The 21,914-nt window shown below is 44.2% G+C and overlaps 1 protein-coding gene across 10 annotated transcripts in view; it reads left to right on the forward strand.

Annotated features, from left to right (window-relative positions):
* The window catches only part of MGAT5 (alpha-1,6-mannosylglycoprotein 6-beta-N-acetylglucosaminyltransferase), a 327,811-nt gene that overhangs the window by 50,235 nt on the left and 255,662 nt on the right, over positions 1–21,914 (forward strand). For 5 of the 10 annotated variants that reach the window (XM_063694778.1, XM_055380789.2, XM_055380787.2 and 2 more), the window contains exon 2: positions 13,070–13,156. The exons of the other annotated variants lie outside the window; for them this stretch is intronic. The gene's annotated coding sequence lies outside the window, so the exon portion shown is untranslated. The remainder of the gene's footprint in view (positions 1–13,069; positions 13,157–21,914) is intronic. 10 annotated transcript variants of the gene reach the window in all.

Here is a 21,914-nt window from a genome sequence, read left to right on the forward strand (position 1 = left end):
GCCTCCCAAAGCGCTGGGATTCCATTCATGAGCCACTGTGTCCGGCCGAGATATATTTCCAAAATGGCTTTTTATTGCTTCTTTTGGTTTTATTCTTCAGGGAGAAGCAGCTACAAGGAATCTATTTGAACAAACAGGCTTGTAATTCAATTGGGTTTATTTCGTACCATAAACTCCTGAGTTTTTTTTTGTAATGGCGCTATTTTTAAAATTGTGCATATATATTTGGGACTGTGTGTATATATTAATGTAGGCTAGTCCGGAAAGCATTAGGATTGGTAAGAGCTTTGGTTTAATGCCTCTTGAGACCTGGGACAAGAAGCAGTTTTGTGCAAAGGCTCTGTCTTTGCCAAGTGTCACCTTACTCCCGCTGAACTAATAATGGATGGATTTGGATCCTAACAAGTGAGATAATAATTTTTAGACAAATGCCTCTGGGTGTCGAAGTGATAGGGCCGCCCACCTAGCTATTTTTAAGTATCTTTTTTTGGGAGACGATCTTAAAGGCAGTTTGGCTCCAAAAAAACGGAGAACCAAAGTTCATACAAGCTCTTTGTCAGCCTGTTTGCAATGGATCAAGTCCTTTAAGAGGAGGAACTTAAAACCGTCCTTGTCCTTGTGATTTCAGAAGTGATTCCTATTCTAAAGTGGACATTAGAGGAGGCTCCGTTAAGCCATGTAAGTACTATAGTAAGCAGATACTCACCTGGGCTAAGCAGAGAGCCGGGGTATTTGCCCTTGTCGGGGAGAGGGCCAAGTTATGTAGAGTAGTCACATGTTACGATTTGGGGCCATCAAAATACACTTTGGCACTCTGGTCCCAAAGAGCAAGGGGGTGGCTCTCTTGGCACCACCCATAATCCTGAGGGGACATCTCTGGCTATCTGGTGAAGGCCTGGTAGAATTTTTTCAGAGTAATTGGACAAGATTATTTTATGTTTATAGAATTAGTGAAGTGACTGGAGCAGAAGGCTGTTTTTTACTTCATTCAATCATTATCAGTACAAAATTTATTGAGCTTGACCGTGGCCACTTAATTCTTATGTAGAAAGGCTGGCCCTTTAGAGCAGCCCAGCCTGGGCCCAACACACACATCATCATGGTGTCAGTGGAAGGAAGCCCACTGAACTGGAGCGTGTGACTCCTAAGGACAGTATAGTCTCTGAACTGTGTCTGTATTGAGGAACCATTGCTCCAAGAGGTGTATTTTCTTAAGTCCTCAATTCTGAGCATATTTTATGGAGGAAGGAATTTGCTAAGTACTCCCCTTTTTATTTTAATTAATTATTTTTGAGATGGAGTCTCGCTCTGTCTCCCAGGCTGGAGTGCAGTGGCACGATCTCAGCTCACTGCAAGCTCTGCCTCCTTGGTTCATGCCATTCTCCTGCATCAGCCTCCCAAGTAGCTGGGACTGCAGGTGCCCACCACCACGCCCAGCTAATTTTTTGTATTTTTAGTAGAGACAGGTTTTCACCGTGTTAGCCAGGATGGTCTTGATCTCCTGACCTCGTGATCCTCCCGCCTCGACCTCCCAAAGTGCTGGGATTACAGGTGTGAGCCACCATGCCCAGCCAGTACTTCTTATTTTACCCATCTGAATTGTTTGTAGCACTTAAACCCACTGCCTAAGGGGCAGACCCTTGAGAAGTTAGCTTGGTAAATCAGATGTTCACCTTGGAGCAGAACATTTATATTTCACAGGCTGATAGGAATTGGGTGTCAAGGTTATGGGGTCAACAGAATGAAACATTAAACATTCCTAATTCTTGTTTCTTTTATGTATGTGGGTCTTTGAACACACTTTGTCTCTGACAACATCACAGGAGAAAAAACACCTCAGCATCCCACAACTAGATGAATGTCTTGACGTGAATAAAAGCATTAACGTTAGAGCTAGGAAATCGTGTGACCACATGACTTCTATCTAAGGCTTCTCTCTAGCTGTCACCTTGAGAGTTTGTCCCACTGGGAGAAACCGGAGAAACAGAAAATAAGTCCTTTGGAAACTCAAAGGGATTTTTAATCTCTAAAAACATGAGATTTTTGTCTCAAATACAAGCATATTTAATCCATCCTTTCATGCCCCCATATATACATCCCACACCCTGCTTAATAGGAATGTGACTTCATTTTAGGGACTGGACAACTGAACAATCTGTCTTCCAGGGTCTGTTTCCCCTGAAACTGGTTTAGTGCTGCCAGGTAGGGAAGTCTGCTCTTCAAGGGTTGCCAGGTGGGGCAGCTGGGGATAGTAGGCTGGCACCGGGGAGGCTGGAGCTGGGTCTGTCAGCCCTGCCACCCAGTGCTGTGGTTTATGCTCTGGGAAAGATGATCGTCTTCTTGCATTTACTGTGCTGCGATTCTCACGCCAGTATCTGCACCCGCTTGTTCTCAGCTCTGCACCATGTGGGTTTGACAGCCTTCATGAGGCAGGCAGACGTGTTGGCGTCATGTGGGACTCCTCGGCTGTGTCTTTCTGCCACTAAATATGTTGTCGCTTTCTCCCTCCAGCATGTCATATACCTAGCTGCGTTTGGAGAGGCCTCTTGGCTCTTTCAGGAATAACTACCGAAAGAGCAGCTGTCTGTCAGCCTCCTCCAGAGCTGTTGGTTTGGGCTGTTGTCAACCTGTTGTTGGAGGAGTTCCCAAAGCAGCAGACTTAACTGCCATTGACATTTATAACTCGAAAGCCATATCACAGATGACTTTACATTCCTTGTAATCCTTTAAATAGCCTTCAGCATATAAAGCACTTGGCCTCTACACGCTTTCTCCACCTTAGAGAGTGAGGAAATAGTTGGATCATCCTGAAGGTGGTGAAGTGGCTCACTGTTCTCCCCCACCCAGGTTATAAATCATCATCTCTCTTCTGACTTAGGTAGGAAGAAGTTGTCCTGGCTTTATGCTTAGATTTATGTGAGATCATACGAAGTCAGTTTAGATTGGGGAAGAGCATTAGCTTCTAAGCCCAAATGAGCCTTTAACTCTAGTAGCCACAGAGCCTGTGATAAGAGGGTGTCCCTGGGAATTGGATGTCAGGAAACGTTTCTCACATGGCCAGTGGATCTTGTGTCTGGTCAGTTATGCCCTAGTTTCTAAGACAGCCTGTTTTTACATCTCATTTCTTAAGACATAACTGGAAGAGAAAGATGCCATGTTCCCGGTACAAGTAAAAATGAAAGCCACCCCAGTGGATCTGAGAAACACATACTGCCAAAGAAAGTAGAGAAAGGGCAGAATTGGAATGGATTTAGTTACTGTGGGTCTGTCTAGACATTCTTTGAGGGCTAGCGCTGGCTTCACTCCCCTCTATGCCATGTGTGGCTAGTGCCAGTGGCTGGCACATAGCAGCATATGAGCTGAATGAGTATAAAGCAGTCTAATTTTTAGGCAGTAGAAGTTTTGTTTCATTTTATTTTTACCTGGGTAGCACAGATATTGAAATGTGTTAATCAACAAATGCAGAGTATGAGATTAAAAACCAATGACATTTTCCTGTTGGCATCAAAGACGAATAATTTGAGACAAGTCATGGGAACTAGATGGCAAGTCTTAAACATGATAAAATAAAGCACCTTCATTGTCTCTGCTCAGATTTCTTCCTGTGCGTCCCAGGATGTTGGTCAGTCATATCTTATAAAACGCCAATGCCTGATCTTGGCTGGGGTGCATAGCTTGCCTAGCATTGGGCAGAAATAGGCCTCTTGAGCTGCTTGATGGTGACCATGGGCTTTGGCAAGATAGTTAGCTGAGGAATGTTGTCACCTCTTCTGGGCGCTTTGCCTGTGGGTGCATGTCAGTATCTCATCTCAGTCCTCATTCTCAGAGCCTGGGAAGTGGCTCAGAATCCCCACGGTTGCACTCTAGATACCACTGCCCATTGACAGAGTGGCGAGGTGGGTGAGACCTTGCTTTCCTCCTGGCCCATGGGCAGGGTGGGGCTGTGGGCCAGCCCATATCTCCCTACCAGGAAGTATGTGTCCGGGTATGTGGAGCAGCAGAGCAGTGTTCCTTCACCCGCAGTGTCCAGGTCTGCTGCATCTAATCAGGATTCTGGTTCATGGCAAGAGGTTTTCATGTTTCTTTGTCTTTCCCTAGAAAATGTCTAAATATTTTAAATATTTCAAATATCCACACAAGTACAGAGAGTGAATAGGGCAGGCTCTTATGTACCTACCCCTCCATATTCCCTGCCTTTCTGATCTTGCTGCTAATATGTCTTATTAACTTCGGAAGATATTTGCTTTGGCTTGTGTTAAAATTACTGTTATTTTGTCCCTGGAAGTTCTGAAATGTGTGGTTGGCCTGGGACTCAGACCCATCAGGAACTCTAGTGTACCTCCTGTCTGAGGAAGGTTGGCACTACCTGGATCCACCCTTAGCTACGGGTTCCTTTGTTGTTAGGCCACTGCCATCTATTTCCCCTCTTAATTCAGTTTCAAGGAGCCATGAGTGTGTGAGAGAGAATCCCCTTCCTCTTTCCTCCCTCCTCTTCCAGCTAGTTCAGGACTCCCCTGTGATGGGGTAATTCAGTGGGTCCCACTTGGCGGAGCTGATGCTGTCTCCACATCCTGTTCCCTTCCCATAATACTTCATCATAGTTGATGCCACTTTGTGAATAATTTCTCTTTTCTCTCCAAGCCAGGTTTGGGATTTCTCCATGTGTGTCCACCTCCCTGGAAGAAAGGGGTGGAGGCCGCTTTACTTTGTCTTTGGGGTTGAGAGTGGTGGATAGATGGCATCTGTCAGGCAGGTGGAGGTGCTTCCTCAGGTTAATTAATGTGGGTAGGACCCACAGACAGGTTTCTCCTTCTTTCTTTTAACTGGCTATTTTCTGGGAGCAGGGTCCTGGATTATTTTATGATAGCTTACAATCATGTTGTTTTATGACTAGTCATCCATTTAACTGTTTGTTTTGGCCAGAGCCTCAGGATGGCTTATAGGAATTGGTGCCCATGGCTAGCACGTTGGAGGGGCTGGGGAAGGTTAAGACTACTGTTTACAGAGAGAGGTACCACCCTGAGAGGAAGGCTGAAGGGGGTTGCTGGGCCAGAATGTGGAGGAGAGCCTCCTGAGAGTAAAGCAGGAAGGATTGGGAAGGGGGTGTGGAGGCCTTGGGAATTGGCTGAAGAGTTTTGGGACTCTGGGAAGGAAGAAAAATAGTTCTTAAAAATTCTAGGCTGGACACAGTGGTTCACGCCTGTAATCCCAGCACTTTGGGAGGCCGGGGTGGGTGGATCACGAGGTCAGGAGTTCGAGAACAGCCTGGCCAACGTGGTGAAACCCCTTCTCTATTAAAAATACAAAAATTAGCCGGGTGTGCTGGCATATGCCTGTAATTCTAGCTACTCAGGTAGGCTGAGGCAGGAGAATCGCTTGAACCCAGGAAACGGAGGTTGCAGTGAGCCGAGATCACACCACTGCACTCCAGCCTGGGTGACAGAGGGAGACTCTGTCTTCAAAAAAAAAAAAAAAATTCTAAACCATCAAGAACTGATAAAATAAGAATAAACGACTAGAAAAATGACATTTAAAAAGTCTATAATACAAGCCCCTAGTTTTATTAGATTCAAAGACATAATATTACCTTAGCAAATTGCTATAAAAGTTTCTAGAACACTTACACTCAATTTCAGTATTGATCATAGAGCAGAAACAAATACTTGGTGGACTGGCAGTGTGCTGCAGGCTCCCCTTGGAGTGGCACTGACCTTGGAGAGGTGGGTCTCAGCTCTTTTCTGTCCTTGGATGCCTGGAGGCCCACCTTGACCTCCAAGGGTCTTGGTTTTTAGGCTATAGGATGAAAGTGGTGGTTTAACAGGTCACTGGTCTCCCGACAGGACATGTGGGACCGGGAACAGGTGCTTGTTTCTGAGCCTTTGCCCAAGTGGGTTCTCCTTAGGGCTCCTTCTGGAAGGGACATGCTGCAGTTATCTCATATACCCCCTCAGCCACCATGACCAGATATCTAACCCACTCATTTGAAAGGCATGTGTCCTGTGATAGGGACCTCCTGTAACAAATGAACCCATGTGTGTGTGTGTGTGTGTGAGTGTGTGTGTGTGTGTGTGTGTATGTATCTCTATTTATAGTAATCTTGCATCTAGTGTAAGTTTTTTCTTGTTAATAGTTTTAGGTTGATAAACAGTTCTGTGGGATGGGAGGGAATGACCTCTTTAAAGAAGTTCTGTAGCAACCCAGGCTTTAGGCCTTGACTTTTGAAAACAGGTTCTCTAGGTCATCCTGCTGTAACTGTCATTCCAGCCCACAGGCCTGGGGGGATCTGATGGAGGAGCCAGCATGGAGGTTTTTAGGGCCGGGTCTGGCCGTGGTTAGCGTCACTTTCTACTCGCATTCCATTGCCAAGAACACAGTCACCTGGCCACCCCTGGCAGGGAAGCGAGGTCCAGCTGTGTGCCCAGGAAGATGACAAGAGTGTGTATTTCAGTGAGTAGCTGGCATTCCTCTCGCCTGCCCTTTCCCGTTCTTCTGATTCACTGATCAGAATCTTACTCACTATTGCATTCTTCTGTCCAAATGAACTCATTTATTAATCTATTACGCCTGGGCATGATGATGGTCAGGCATGAAATTTTTATGCACTGGGGTAAGAAACAATGGAAAGCAGAGAATGGAAGTTGCCTCAGAATTAATGGCCAGTGCACATGCAGGCTCGCAGTCAGCAGCACGGAATGGCCGATGCTGACAATGAGAGTGAATTGGCGATGTGCCATAGGCTGCATTTGGATTTTGTTTAAAAAGTCAAGGTATTTATGAGTTGAGAGTAGTGCTCGGTTCTCAAAAAGTAAACAGCACTTAAGCAGAGGGAAACTGCATAGGTGTATCAGTGTGAGGGCAATTGGTAGCCCATGATGAAATGTGGCAGAGGTAATGTAATGTGATTTTAAAAAACTTAAATAGCTGTAATATTTGCATAAGTGTGCTTTTTTTTCTTCCTGCAGTGGTGAATTAAAGACAAAACCAGTTTTGTTTTGTTTTGTTTTTTTTTCTCTCTCAAAAAAAAAGAGGTGAGATTTTGGGATTGAGTTTGGGAGAGATTCTAGGCAGAAAACTTTTAGGCTGTAAAAACGTCTAAAACTAAAACTTCTAAAAATTGCTTCTAGAGCCAGTGTTTCACAGGGCATGAATCAGGAAAACTGGACTAGGCATTTCTAACAGATTCTAATACAGATAATTGCATATTTAGGTGATGGAAGAGGAGAGTTACCAGACTGTTACAGCAACCTAGAGATTTGTAACCTCAGGAAGATGTCCACCCCCAGGACTGTGGAGGCAGGGTGGTGGGGGTGGCAGCTGATGGAAAGGGCATTGGGTCCTTTGGAGAGAGCTGTCTCCCTAGAGAAGGTTATCCCACCCAACAAATGGAGTTGGGAGAGAGACCCAGGCACCTTCCCCTCCCAGCTTCTTATGGTACCTCCCACAGGCCAGCACTACTAGAAACCAGGTGACAAGGGAGCTTGGGAAATGTAGTTTCCCATGATATTTGTAAAAGGACAAAGTATGCAGAGAACGGATTTGAGAGCAAAAAGGCAGATGGCTGTGGCACAGGGATTATAACGTTGGTGCAAAGGAAGATAAGTCGAGGAGTAAGAGATTGCTCTAGGGAAAGAACTTGAATTCTTGATTCCCTTCCCCCGTGCCACATTCCTTTGTGGCTTTGTTAACACCTGTGTCCTCTCTTCATGTTTCTGTCATGCTCTTTACACTGCATGATATTTACATATTTGACTCTCTGTTAATAACTAACATTTACTGAATGTTTCCTGTGTGCTTTATCTGCGTTAATTCATTGACTCATCAAAGCCATCTGTGAAGGCAGGTATAGTCCATCTTCATTATTCTCAGATTTCTGTATTTGTGAATTTGTGTCCTCATTAATACTTATTTGTAACCCTGAAATCAATACTCTGCACTTTCCTGGTCATTCATGGACATACAGAGTAGAAGATTTGAGTTGCCTGGTGTCCATGTTCCCAGCTGCGGATGAACAAGGCCTTCTTGCTTCAGCTCTTATATTGCAAATAAGTGTTCTTCTTCCATCTGGTTAGTATCGTGTTTATCCTTTTTTTGTGCCTTTTTTAAAAAAAGTGATTTTACTGCTTAAAATGGCCTCCAAGCATAGTGCTGAGGGGTTGTCTAGTGTTCTTAAGCACAAGAAGGCTGAAGAAGGCTGCGATGTATCTTAGGGAGAAAATACGTTTGCTAGATAAGCTTCATGCAGGCGTAAGTTGTAGTAGTAGTGTTGGCTGTGATTTCAGTGTTAAAGAATCAGTAACATAAGGTGTCATCAAACACACACATCAACTATGCATTGATCAGTTGGTGAAAATGTTGTGACCAGAGGCTCGCGGGTACCCAACCCTGTATCTTCTCTAGGAGCAATGTTTCAGGATTCACTAATTCAGTGTCTGCAGAGACTTTATAGAACAAGACCATTCTGGGCACTGCAAGTTGGCTGTCCTATTATCAGCTTATAAAGAGACTGAGGCAAGTAGAAGTCTAGAAGTTGTCCAGGATCACCCGTAGGATCGGAACCCAGGCAGTCTGGTCCCCAACCCTTTATTCTTCCCTGTTCTGCTTTCTTGCCCTTCATATCTGCTTCATGCTCTTTTACACTTCTGAATCTGTCAGAGGCATTTGAACGAGAGTGACTCCATCTTAAATAGGGGCTAAATATGAGTGAGACCTGCCGGGCTGCATTTCCAGGAGGCAGGGCATTCTTAGTTCACAGGATGAGGTAGGAGGTTGGCACAAGATACAGGTCACAAAGACCTTGGTGGTAAAGCAGGATGCAATAAAGAAGCCGGCCAAATCCCACCAAAACCAACATGGCGATGAAAGGGACCTCTGGTCATCCTCACTGCTCACTACAGGCTAATAATAATGCATTGCATGCTAAAAGACTCCCAGCAGCACCGTGACAATTTACAAATGCCATGGCAACGCCCAGAAGTTATCCTATATGGTCTAAAAGGGAGAGGAACCTTCAGTTCCAGGAGCTCCCCACCCCTTTCCCAGAAAATATTTCACTACTTGTTTAGTATATAATCAAGAAATAACTGTAAGTATACTCAGTCCAGCAGCCCATGCTGCCGCTCTGCCTGTGGAATAAGCCATTCTTTTGTTTCTTCTCTAATGAACTTGTTTTCACTTTGTGGACTCTGAATTCTTTCTTGTGGGAAATATAAGAACCCTCTCTTGGGGTCTGTATTGGGACCTCTTTCCAGTAACAAATCTGCTGCGGATGCTGCTGGAACCAACCCTAGGGCTATTTTTAATACTCAAATTCCTCTTGGTAAAGTCAACAGGTACCACTGGTTTACCAGGGTGTTTGTAATCCTGGTGTAAAACCATGTATTTCATAGGATCAGTTCACACAGCAACGCTATGAAACATGTGTTACCCTTCATTTCAGAAATAAAAACTGAGGTCTTGGAAGGCTGTGATTTGCTTAGGGTTCCATGATTAGAAAGCGGCAGAATGTGCCTCCAAATGCCTCACTCTTGTTACCATACCAAGGCTGGCTCAGGACTAGGCTCTGTGGGGACCGCACTCCTGCCCTCACCACGGTTCTCATCTGCCGCTTCTGTTCTGCTTTGACCTGACCTGGAGAAAGCACATAATGTTAGAACTTTGTGTAAAATAAGAGATTCCAAGAAGGAGACCAGGAATGTTTTCTTTAGGGGCCAGGAGTTTTTTCTGTAAAATGCCCATTTCCATGTTTACAGAAAATATTTTATAGGGTGGAATAACCTTCTTGTAAAGATGTTAATTTGTTTTTCTTTTCAAGGGGCACATTTTTGAAAGAAAACAAAGGGAAGATAATTTGAAAGAGCTGCAGATACTTTCTCAGCGATACCCTGTCTCGCCTAAACATTTGTTCTCATTTCTTTCCTTAGTTTGCTTTGTGTATTTAAGTGTATTTATTTGAATAATAGATATACATGTTAAGAATTCAAAAGGTACTTTGAAGCCTTCCTCCCCAGAAGTAAGCAATGTACCTGATTTCTTGTGTACTCTTCCAAAGATGTTCTAACAGTGACTCTCAACCAGGGACAATTTTGTTCTCCATGGTCATTTTTACATCTTGGTGGAGGTTGGGAGAGTGTTACTGGCAGCTTCCAGTAGGTAGAGTCCAGGGATGCTGCTAAACATCCTACAATGCACAGGACGGTCCCCACAGCCAAGAATTATCCAGCCTAAATAGTAGTGTTGAGGTTGAGAAACCCTGCTCTACACTCATGTAAACCGGAAGGGCTTACGTGTGTCCACAAGAGCTTTTGTGCCTAAACTTGTTTTTCTTGTGTGGTTGGGAGGTTTTTGTTGGTGTGGTTCCTTTTGTCTCCTGAGGGTGGGGCAACGGAAAAGATCCTCCCCAGGTGCAGCTGTTGTGAGGGGACACATTGTCTGTAGAGACTGAAAACAATCTGACCTCAGCCAGTCTGTTTTTTTCTTTTCTTTTTTTTTTTTTATTACAATGCATGGGCAGTTCTAAGCTGGTGATAAAATACTTCCTGAAAAATCTTTGGTTTGTCTAAATTCTAAAGAATTGCTACTGTCACTAATTACATATGTATAGATAAACACATATATATTTACATATACACCTCAGATTAGTACACTTCTTACACCTTAATTATTGCATGCCACATGAAAGTTAATTTGGAGAACTCCCTATTACACAGTTGGTCCCAATGCACATGGACTCAGCTCTACACTTTGCCTTGAGTAAATTCCTGTTTAGAATTGTTGGAGCTTCCTCTAGGTGCAGTTCACATCTCTAACCCTTATGGTACAATATGCTCTTGTGTTTAGAGATTTGTAATAAAAAATGATAGCACAGTTTAAGGTGAAGAAACAGAACTTGAGTTTCTTCACTTCCCTCATTGTGTGTGATCACTAGGAGATTTTATGTGTGATTAAAATGTAAAACGGTGAAGAAGTGAACTGTGAGTGTAACATCTGGTTAAGTGCATATGGTACGCTTTGGTAATTCATAGAAGAAATATAATATTGAGGCTCAGAAATAACTTTAAAATTGACACTCCTTCTAAATAGTTGTTTTCAAAACTAAAGAATGATTCAAAAGGATGTTATGATTATTGATCATTACATGATTATTAGAAATAATTTTGTATGGAGGAGGGAATTTCAATTAGTGATCTGACCTACTGTCATCTATGATAGCTGTATGCCATATATAGGATGGTTGAGATCTTTAAGAGAAATGAGTGAGAGAATGAAAGCAGGCCCAATAAAACAATATGTTATTTCTGTTGATCTGTGGCATCTGTCCACAGGAAACTGGTGCTCTTTTAAATGCCACATAGAATTGAAATTCTGACCCATGATGGTCTTTGTGAGAGTAGACCAAACTCTGCCCTTCATCCTCAGTATTTTAAGACTTTGTGTTGATTGATACATTTATACAAAGAACAGTGCACACATCATTGGTATGCAGCATGATTTACAACCAAACACACCTGTGTTAGGAGTACCTAGGTGGAGAAACAAAACATGCACAGCCCTGGAAGCTCCTCGTGTTCCCGTTTCCAGTCACTGTCACCGCCACCCCATCACAAGTGTACTTAATCACTGCATTGACTTCTAACAGCACAGATCAGTTTCACCTGTTTTTCTTTGTTACATAAATGGAATTATATAGTGCATGTTACAAGATTAATTTTTTTTTTTTTTTTTTTTTGAGACAGAGTTTCCCTTTGTCGCCCAGGCTAGAGTGCAGTGGCCTGATCTCAGCTCACTGCAAGCTCCGCCTCCCGGGTTCACGCCATTCTCTTGCCTCAGCCTCCGCAGTAGCTGTGACTACAGGCGCCCACCACCACACCTGGCTAGTTTTGTTTTTGTATTTTTAGTAGAGACAGGGTTTCACCGTGTTAGCCAGGACGGTCTCCATCTCCTGACCTCGTGATCCACCCGCCTCGGCCTCCCAAAGTGCTGGGATTACAGGCGTGAGCCACCGCACCCGGCCATAAGATTAATTTTTAACCAGTGTCTTGGTTTTGATTCTAACTGTTGATATTTGAAATATTCCCAAATGTGGCAATTAAACAAACTGGGCAATTTTCAGTGGTAGAGTCACAAAAATTCCTTGTTCCATGCATGGGTTCACTAATCATAATATTGTTCTTCAAGGTAGTAAAATTAATACGGTTGCTTTCATAATGAAGAAAACAACATAATTACATCACTCGTTGGGCTTCAGAACTTTATTTGGAAGGAAGATAATATAGAAATTAGATTTGTGTTCATGTATGGATTGATGCAATCAAGTTCATTTGAAGCTAGAGTAACTTACAAGCTTAAGATGTGACCAATGAGCTGGGTACACTGTATAGAAACTTATCATTGGATTTGAGTTGGAAACAATAGCATTGCAGTGCAATCTTACTACATCAGTATATTATATTCTGAATACCATTTTCTGAGTAGTAGTAGTCTTGTCTATAGAAACTGAATGGATAGCCTGTTTAATAGTTGAAGTTTGGGCCAGGAGAAGCTGAAATTGCCCTTCATGCCATGGGGAAATGGAGCACTCAGTTTGAAGGCCCTTTGTAATGTGGAACTATTAAATTCACTTTAAACTATTATTTTTAAAAAATAGGCTGTCTGCAGCCATCATCCATGGTGAGGATTTGTATTCTCCTTCTTGGATCTGTCACGGGCTGGCTCGCTCATGTTGAGCAAGGCGGCCAAGTTTGGAGCTTGATGTGGCTTCCATTGAGGTGTTACGTGGGCAGCAGGCCATGCGGGACATGAAAAACGTTTGCCATGCAGTTTCTGTTGGTCCCAGCCGAGATGAAAATGAACAGTTCTAGCAAAATTGCTAAGTCAGGGATGTTTGTCTCTGTAAAGTTGCTTTTTTAGCTCACTTAATTTTTTTGTCTGTGAAAGCCTTTCTCTTTTTTAATTCTCACCTTCAGTGGTTTCTAGCCATCGTCTCTAATTAAAATAAAGAATCTTAGCTTTATTTTTTGAAACTTATTTGTACCCACTTTCTAAATCTGCCTTTATTTTTTGCATTTTCCAGCCTCTGATGATGGAGAAGCAATGGTTGCAAATAAAAACCAGTTCAGGAGGAAACTGTATCTGAGACGGGAAATGGATCATGTTGCTTGTGAGTTTCAGGGCTCTTCAAAGTCAGCCTTTGAGGACAGGAGAGTCCTGAGTCCTACTGTGGCATTTCAGGCCCCTGCCCACTTTGGCCTCTCTAGACTCTCCTTGGCCTCTCCCTGCCTGCCTTTACATTCCAGCCTGTAGGGAAGGGTACCCTTGAGTGTGACTGGTGCTAGTTCTGCTCTGGGCATGTGCTCTTCTCTCTGCTGGGGATGCCTTCCCCACCGTCTTCTCTTTGTCCTTCAAGGCTCCTTCCAGAAGCTAGAACTCGTTCCTTTTTAGAGAAGTCTTCCTTCATCCTCTTGGATCATATGGTAGATGTTTCTTCTGTGTTCTTGCGATACTGTGTGCATATCATGCACTGCTGCATTTGCACACTGCTGTGAACCCAGGATCCGTAATGGTGCTTGGCATGTAGTAGAGCCTCAACAGATACTTGTTGTAGTAGGGTACAGACACATCAGTAGATAATTATAAAATATAATTACTGATGTGTCTGTACCCTACTACATTTTGAGAGCAGAGAACATGACTGAGCAGAGAGCAGAGAGCATGACTGTTCACATATTCAGTGCCTGACAAAGGTGCTCAGAAGTGTCTGCATCTCCATGCAAGGCTGGCTAGAGGGGGGACATTTCAGAGGCAAGGGAGGCTTTTCTTTGCTCTGCAGTCATGTATTTTATTTCAATAGTTTGGGGGAACAGGTGGTTTTTGGCTACATGAATAAATTTTTTAGTGGTGACTTCTGAGATCTTGGTGCACCTGTCCCTCGAGCAGTATATGCCAAGTGAAGTAACTCAAGGATGGAAAACCAAATATTATATGTTCTCACTTATAAGTGGGAACTAAGCTGTGAGGATGCAAAGGCATAAAAATGATATGATGGACTTTGGGGACTCTGGGGGAAGGGTGGGAGTGGGTGAGGGACAAAAGACTACATATTGGGTATAGTGTACTCTGTAGTCATTTATATTAAGTCTTGAGTCCTTAAGGGCAGAACCTCATCCTGCAGCCCTGTGGTCATCGAGGGAATTCCAGAATGCTGAAGGATAAGAACTATGCCTTTCAATCCCCTATCTTTACCCCTCTTGTTTTCCAAATGGGAATGGCTTTGTGTATATGAAGGTGCTGATGAAAGTGTTCGTGTCTCAGAGAAAATGCTTGACGTTGAGCTGATTACTTTGCTGATTGCTGATGCAGGAAAACATCAGTAAAAAAGAAACTTAAAAGTGGGTTATGTAAAGGCAGTGTTAATTATCATCCCTTAAAGGAACTAATTGCCATTTTTACGTGATTACTGTGCAGCCAACAAGGGCCCTGTATGTTGCATATCTTGTTTCATTTCTGCAGTAATTTTGATGTAAGTGCTTAACTGATTCAGGTACTGGGCCCCTAGATTCATATCAGTTATATTTTTTTCAGTTCCCAGAAAAAGAAATTAAACAACAGAATAGAGCTTTCCCAATTTTAAGACCATCTTTCCCTAACCTGCTTAATTTTTGGGCAATTGCTTATCTGCCAGTGAGTACCAACGAGTAGCAAAATGAATAACCAAGGAAAAATCCAGACCTTGTAGAGAAAAGGAGAGATGGAATGTTTTCTGCATTCTTTGGAGATGCAGAGGCTGCTGTCCACAGCATGGTTCTGTTTCCCCGAGTCCAGTTGCTCCTGGTTCAGAAGAAGAGAATCCATGTTGCAGGATTGCCTGGTGTTCTGCTGAGAGCCTGTGATATTTGGGTTCTGCTGTCCTTATGAGGATAAGGAACCGTAGATTATGAATAGAGGCACCTGTGTGGGGCTTGGGGCTCGGGGCTCACATAGCATGACTTACTGTTTGCAACTTGAGGGAAAGAAAGCAAGAGAGAAGACTGATCCCAAATTGTCAGAAGACAGATTCCTCAATCCTGCCTGTCTCCCCAAATGGGAAAGAGCAGTTCAGCGTGGAAGGGTCCAGTTAAAGCCCAGTTATGATTTTAGCCTAGAATGTGTCAGCCTTTTGTGTAGTGAGAGTTACTCTGGATGGAACACACTGTGCTGTCCTAGTGATGGGGGAGATTTTGCCCAATCTAATGGGCAGAGAGGAGGTGTGTAAAGACTGAGCAGCCAGAGGGGATAGTCGAGGAAAAAAGAGCCCTGGAGTCGTTTCTTTTTTTTTTTTTAACTTGGAATTTCTGCCCACCCATTTACTGGCAAAGAGGATTTGAGATGTCAGTGCCACTTACCTCAGATTTAGAGAAATTCATCAATTAAGGAGCACTTGTTGGCCTTTTTGCATACATGTTGGGTTGTCAAATGATTTTGTAGGGAGTCCATGTCTTCTTAGGGTCAGAATCGGAGCACGTTAATTGGAGCAGTTGGCTGAGTCTGATGGATGATGTTGCCTTCTGGGCTTAGCAGGTGACAGGATGTGAACCAGGTGTGCCTTGTCCCTGCCAGCTGGTGTGGATAGCATGGATGCCCAGGATTGTGGATTGTGACTTTACTCTGTATAACCGAGTCAGTGATGGCATCATCAAAGTCATTCATTCCTTCATTTGACATGCATTGATTGAGGTCCTACTCTGCACTCAGAATTGTTGTAGGCACTGGAGGTACAGTGGTGAATAAAGGCAGAGGAAGAAACAGGTAAATCTGATGTCAGGTGGAGATTCAGGCTGTGAAGAAAAACCAAGTAGGGCAGGAGATAGTGCCGCATGGGGAGCTATTCTAGGCTGGGTGGTCCAGGAGGCTGCTTGAGGGAGTGATGTTTGAGCGGAGTGCCAAGGCAGTATCCAAGGTGAAGAAAGTTCCGTGAGGAAGAGAGGGTACCTGCAGGGGCCTTGAGGCAGGAACAAACTTGACCTAGCTTGAGGGCCATGTGGGTGGAGTAAAGGGAGCCAGGGGCTGAGTGTGGAGGGCAAGTAGTGCCCGTATATGGAAAGCCTTGCTGGGCAGGGCTCAGAACTTGGGTTCCATCATGATTATGATGGACATGTGTGAAGAATTTTGAGCAGGAGGAGGTCCTGAGTTGATTGGATTTGTTTTTACAAGGATCATTCTGCTTGCATGGAGAATTGTCTGTAAGGGGCAAGAATAGAAGCAGATATCAGCTAGGAAGGTATGACAATCTTCTAGTGGAAGTGATAGTGACATGGACTCAGGTGAGGGGAGGGAGATAATGATAAGGGGTTGGATGTATCCGTTGAGAATGAATTGGCCCGTCTCTGACTTTATCTCCTGCTACCTTCCCTATGATTTATTTCACTCCAGCCACACACGTTGTCTTTTACTTCCCCCAGATCTTTACTTGCTCTGTTTCTTTGAACTCTTACCATTTCTTGAAGTTATACACACATGTGCATGTACATGCACACACATGTATGTTTGCCCATTCCTTCTTTGTCTCTCCTTCTGGCATGTAAGTGTCATGAGGGCAGGCAGGGACTTTGTCAACTTTGTTGCTATGTCCCGAGTGTCTAGAATGTTGCTGCAGGCAGCAAATGTTCAAAATATTGATCGGATAAGTGAATGAAATTGAAAGGCCACCCACAGATCTCATTATATAATTTTTATTTGAAAAATTTCCACCGTGACTGCCTGAGGTTTTAATTGCTACACTAAACACACTGAAAACTTCAAACTGTATTATCAATTTAATAAAAATGAAGAAGTATTGAACACTTTAAGTAATAGGGAAAAATAAGGGAGAGGAGGTTTGTGTCAGCCGTGGAGAGATTCCGCCTGTGGTGAAGGAGACGGTGCTGAAAAGGAAAAACTTTGAACCTCTTCATTTATTGCAGTGAAATTTGTCACTTTTATTCACATCCAGTACCATCTAGCTGCTAATTTGTGTTTTTGTTGGAAAAGACTTTCAAGGAAATAGTTAACCTCCCTCAGTGCTGTGTTCTCAAAATTAGTTTTCCTGAGCTGCAGTCAAAGCTGGATAATTTTGCCATCAAAAAGCACACATTCTTCCCTAAGGAAATCGGCATGAGGCCATTCTGAGGATGGAGAATGGGAGCAAGTGGGGATAGAGAGTAGTGGCTGTCCAAGGGCCCTCAAGGGTAGGCAGCCATAAGGCACAGCTTTTCCTGTAGACTTGTGGCTAAGGGACAGCCTCTAGGGATGGAGGAGCTTTTTCTTTGAATCCTGGCACCTCTGCCATGTGGCCTTGCACAAGTCCCTTAACCACTTTATGCCTCAGTGCTCTCATCCGCAAAGTGGGAATGATACAGTACCTATCCTATGAGGTTGCTGTGATGATTGAGTTAATACATGTGGAAGGTCTTAGAACCATGTCTGGGGTAGTAAGTACTTAAAACATTTTAGCTGTTACTAAAAGGAAGAAGATTGTTGGTCATTAACAGTTGGCATAAATATTGGCAGGTAAAAGTTGTGTTACTTGGACCTGAGTGTTGAACTGGTGTGTAGCACTTGAATTAACTGGAAAAAGGAGGTGGTGGGGGTGTGTTCTGACACCTCCTAGTATACTACAATATAATTCTATTGTAACCACCCAGAGTTAGTGCAGACCCCATCAGTTAAAGGGTATGGTTCCCAACAAGGCTGTTCCCACTTCAGATGCCCACTGTAAGTGGGACTTCCAGGCCATTCACCCTTTTGACTGACTGGTTACAATCCAAGGGGTTCCCATGGCCTTCTTAGGTTTGATAATTTGCTAGAATGAATCTCAGAACTCAGGAAAGCACTATATTTTCAACTATAGTTTTATTATAAAGGGTCTAAGTGAAGGTCAGTCAAATGAAGAGACACATGGGCTGATGTCTGGGAGGGTCGCGAATGCAGAGCTCCTGTGTCTTGTCCCTTCGAACTAGGGTGTGTCACCTGCCTGGCACGTTGATGTGTTTACCAACCAAAAAGCTCCAGTGAGCCTGGTGTCCAGTTTCTATTGGGGTTTTGTTACATAGGCAGGATTGATTGAGTACAACCACGTGGCCAATGATTCAATTTCCAGTCCCCTCCTTTCCCCTCTCTGGATTGGGCTGGCTTAGAGCCCTGATCCTCTAATTGCATGGTTGGTTTTTCTGGTGACCAGACTCCAGCCTGAGTCATCTCATCTTAGTGTAAACTCAGGTGTGATCCAAGGGGTTTATCAAAAATAAATACACTCCTACTACAGCAGGTAGTCCAAGGATTTTGAACCCTCCCTCTTCCCAACCAGGGGCAAAGGCCAGTCAGATTCTTTACTGTACAATAGGGAGATTATATGTGAGATAGCAAAATACAAGATGGTGGCCTCGGAAGGGCTTCTTGGGAGAGGTGGGCCCAGCTCTTTTCTCATGTTGGTGCTGCTGCTCTAATCCAATGTCAGGTTGGGTTTCTGGTTATGCAATAACATATGACTAACCTCATGGCTCTAGTTTTTTTTTGTTTTGTTTTGTTTTTTGTTTTTTTTTTTTAAGACAGAGTCTCGCTCTGTTGCCAGGCTGAAGTGCAATGGTGTGATCTTGGCTCACTGCAACCTCTGCCTCCTGGGTTCAAGCGATTCTCCTGCCTCAGCCTCCCGAGTAGCTGGGACTACAGGTGCCTGCCAGCATGTCCAGCTAATTTTTATATTTTTACTAGTAACAGGTTTTCACCATGTTGGCCAGGATGGTCTCCATCTCCTGACCTCCTGATCCACCCACCTCGGCCTCCCAAAGTGCTGGGATTACAGGCATGAGACACTGTGCCTGGCCTCTTTTCCTTTTCTTTAGAATAACTTTATTTAGTCTCATGGCAATTAAGTTGTCTTCTGGAATTTTATGGTGACCTTTTACTAAATATACCACAAATACTGCTTTTCTGAATTTGAGTCTTTGGAGAATGTGGTTTTAAAACTTTTCTGTGACATTCTTTGGGAATCCACTGAGTTGCTGGTTATAAGCTATCTTTCTGGCTTTCAGATATGCCCTTCTCAATAAATGCACCCCAACTTTGGATGGACATGGGGTGCTGGCTTGTGGATGGGCAGGCTATCTTTCTGCTTTATGCATCTGAAGTTCTTGGCCACTGAAGACTTGCAATCTGGTGATGGGCAGGCTTGTGGTAAGATTTTTTTGTGGTCTTCCCTGCTATCTCAGTTATTAGTGAACAGTCACCTGATTTTCCCATGTTTGATTTTTGTAGCAAGTGTGGTTTCTGTAGTTCATTTCTTTGATTTGCTGTTTTTCTCTTGCTACTGCAGACTTCTCACTTTCATGAATTTCACAGTACATGTTTGTCCCTGAAATTAAAGATTGAATGCTCCCGGGAGTATTTTCATTTTACCTGAAGAGTTTGTAGTCCCAGCTCCCTTCCCCACCACCCAACCCCACAACAACAAAAATTGTGTAGACTAGCATTACTCCAAAGGACTTGATGAGGATTTGATTGGAGCCCAAGTGGCTGGAGCACCCTAACTAGTTACAAAGCTCAAAGGAGGCCCTTTGTTTTCAAATCTCCTCTCCTTTGTTTTTGTTTTTTTCAGACAGGCTCTCTGCCCAGGCTGGAGTGCCGTGGCATGATCCATGGAACACTGCAGCCTCAACCTCCCCAGGCTCAGGTGATCCTCCCACGTCAGCCTCCCGAGTAGCTGGTACTACAGGTGCATGCCACCATGGCTGGCTAATTTATGTATTTTTTTAATAGAGATGGGGTTTTGCCATGTTGCCCAGGCTGGTCTTGAGCTCCTGTGCTCAAGTGATCTGCCTGTCTCGGCCTCCCAGAGTGCTGGGATTACAAGTGTGAGCCAGTGCACCCAGTCAGCTATTTAAAAAAATTTTTTTAGAGACAGAATCTTGCCAAGTTGCCCAGGCTGGTCTCCAATTCCTGGGCTCAGCCCATCCCCCTGCTTTGGAACGTTTCATGTTCCCAAGCTGAAACTGTGTCCCTCCCCGCCAGTCCCTGGCACCGTCTGTTCTTTTTCTGTATTATGTGCCTGGCACATAGTACGCACCCAGTACCTGTTGTGATTGTGATTTTTATTAGTAATAGTTGGTCGTACCTAATTGGCATGTGCTGTTTTAAAGTGACAATAAAACGTACACGACAAACTTTGAGAGCATGGGGTATTGTCATGGTTTGAATGTGTCCTCTAAAGTTCATGTGTTGGAAACATCCCAGTGCAGTACTGTTTACAGGTGAGAACTTTAAGAGGTGATTAAGTCATGCAGACTCAACCCTCCTGAATAGATGAATGAGGTTATCGCGGGAGCGCGTTCCTGATGAAACGGTGGATTCGCCCCCTCCCCCTACCGCCCCCACCAGCAGTTTCCAGATGGAAGGGTGGGTTTGCGCCGTCTTTCGCCTCCTCCTCCTCCTTGCGGGAGCGGGTTCCTGATGGGAGGGTGGGTTCGCGCCCTCCTCCTTCTGGTGCGAGTGGGTTTCTCATGGGAGGGTGGGTTCGCGCCCTCTTCCTTCTCGCGCGAGCGGGTTCCTGATGGGAGGGTGGGTTCTCGCCCTCCTCCTTTCTCTTTCTTCTGGCGTGAGCGGGTTCCTGATGGGAGGGTGGGTTCGCGCCCTCCTCCTCCTCCTCCTCCTCCTCCTCCTCCTCCTCCTCCTCCTCCTCCTCGCGCTAGCAGGTTCCTGATGGTAGGGTGGTTTCGTGCCCTCCTCCTCCTCCTCGCGCGAGCGGGTTCCTGATGGGTGGGTGGGTTCGCTCCCTCCCCCTCCTGCTCGCGCCAGCGGCTTCCTGATGGGTGGGTGAGTTCACGCCCTCTTTCTCCTGCTCGCGCCAGCAGCTTCCTGATGGAAGGGTGGGTTCATGCCCTCCTTCTCCTGCTCACGCCAGCGGGTTCCTGATGGTAGGGGTGGGTTCGCGCCCTCCTCCTCGCGTGAGCGGGTTCCTGATTGAAGGGTGGGTTCGCGCCTTCCTCCTCCTCCTGGCGCGAGCGGGTTCCTGATGGAAGGGTGGGTTTGCACCCTCCTCGCGCGAGCGGGTTCCTGATGGAAGGGTGGGTTCGCGCCCCCCTCGCGCTAGTGGGTTCCTGATGAAAAGTTGGGTTCGCGCATTTTTTCTTCTGCTTGCGCGAGCGGGTTCCTGATGAAAGGGTGGGTTTGGCTCCCTTCTTTTCTCTTCCTCCTCCTTTTCTCTTCCTCCTCCCATGAGTGTGCTCTTGCATCGTGGAGTGACTTGGCAAGAATGCCCTCAAATGCAGGCCCCTTGAACTTGGGCTTTCGCAGCCTCCAGACCTGCAAGAAATAAATCTCTGTTCTTTACTTGTCTCAGGTATTCTGTCATAGCAGCACAAATTGGAATGAAACAGGTATGTAGGCATCCTTATATCTTGCTAGCTATATCTTGCTAGTTTTGGGGATGTAAATCAGTACAATTTTACTGAAAGAAACATGGGATATCACTGCTACACAAGCCTAAAAATCCTCGTATTATTGTATCAGATAATTCCTTTGCTCTAAGGAAATATACAGAGGTATGATATACAAATGTAGGAGTGAAAGACTATTGCATTACTTTTTAAAATTTTTTTATATTTTTATTTTTATTACTTTTTTAAATAGAAAAATTGAACAAATTAAATGCCTAGTACTGTGGGATTATTTAAGTAAAACATGCAATTACTACTTAGCTTTTAAATTGTGGTAAAATATTTATCATGGGAAAATGTTTAAAATCTGTTGTGATATAAAAGGCTGTAAGAAAGCAAGCATAAATATAAGTGTATTTTTGTGATATATGTGTATGGATGATATACCATATATGGGAATATATATGGAACATACTAAAATTTTACCATCTGTAGGGAGTGGAATGATGACTGATGTTTTAAAAAAATTTTCTT

This window comes from Gorilla gorilla, chromosome 11 (assembly GCF_029281585.2).
Source record: "Gorilla gorilla gorilla isolate KB3781 chromosome 11, NHGRI_mGorGor1-v2.1_pri, whole genome shotgun sequence".
Classification (NCBI taxonomy): Eukaryota; Metazoa; Chordata; class Mammalia; order Primates; family Hominidae; genus Gorilla; species Gorilla gorilla.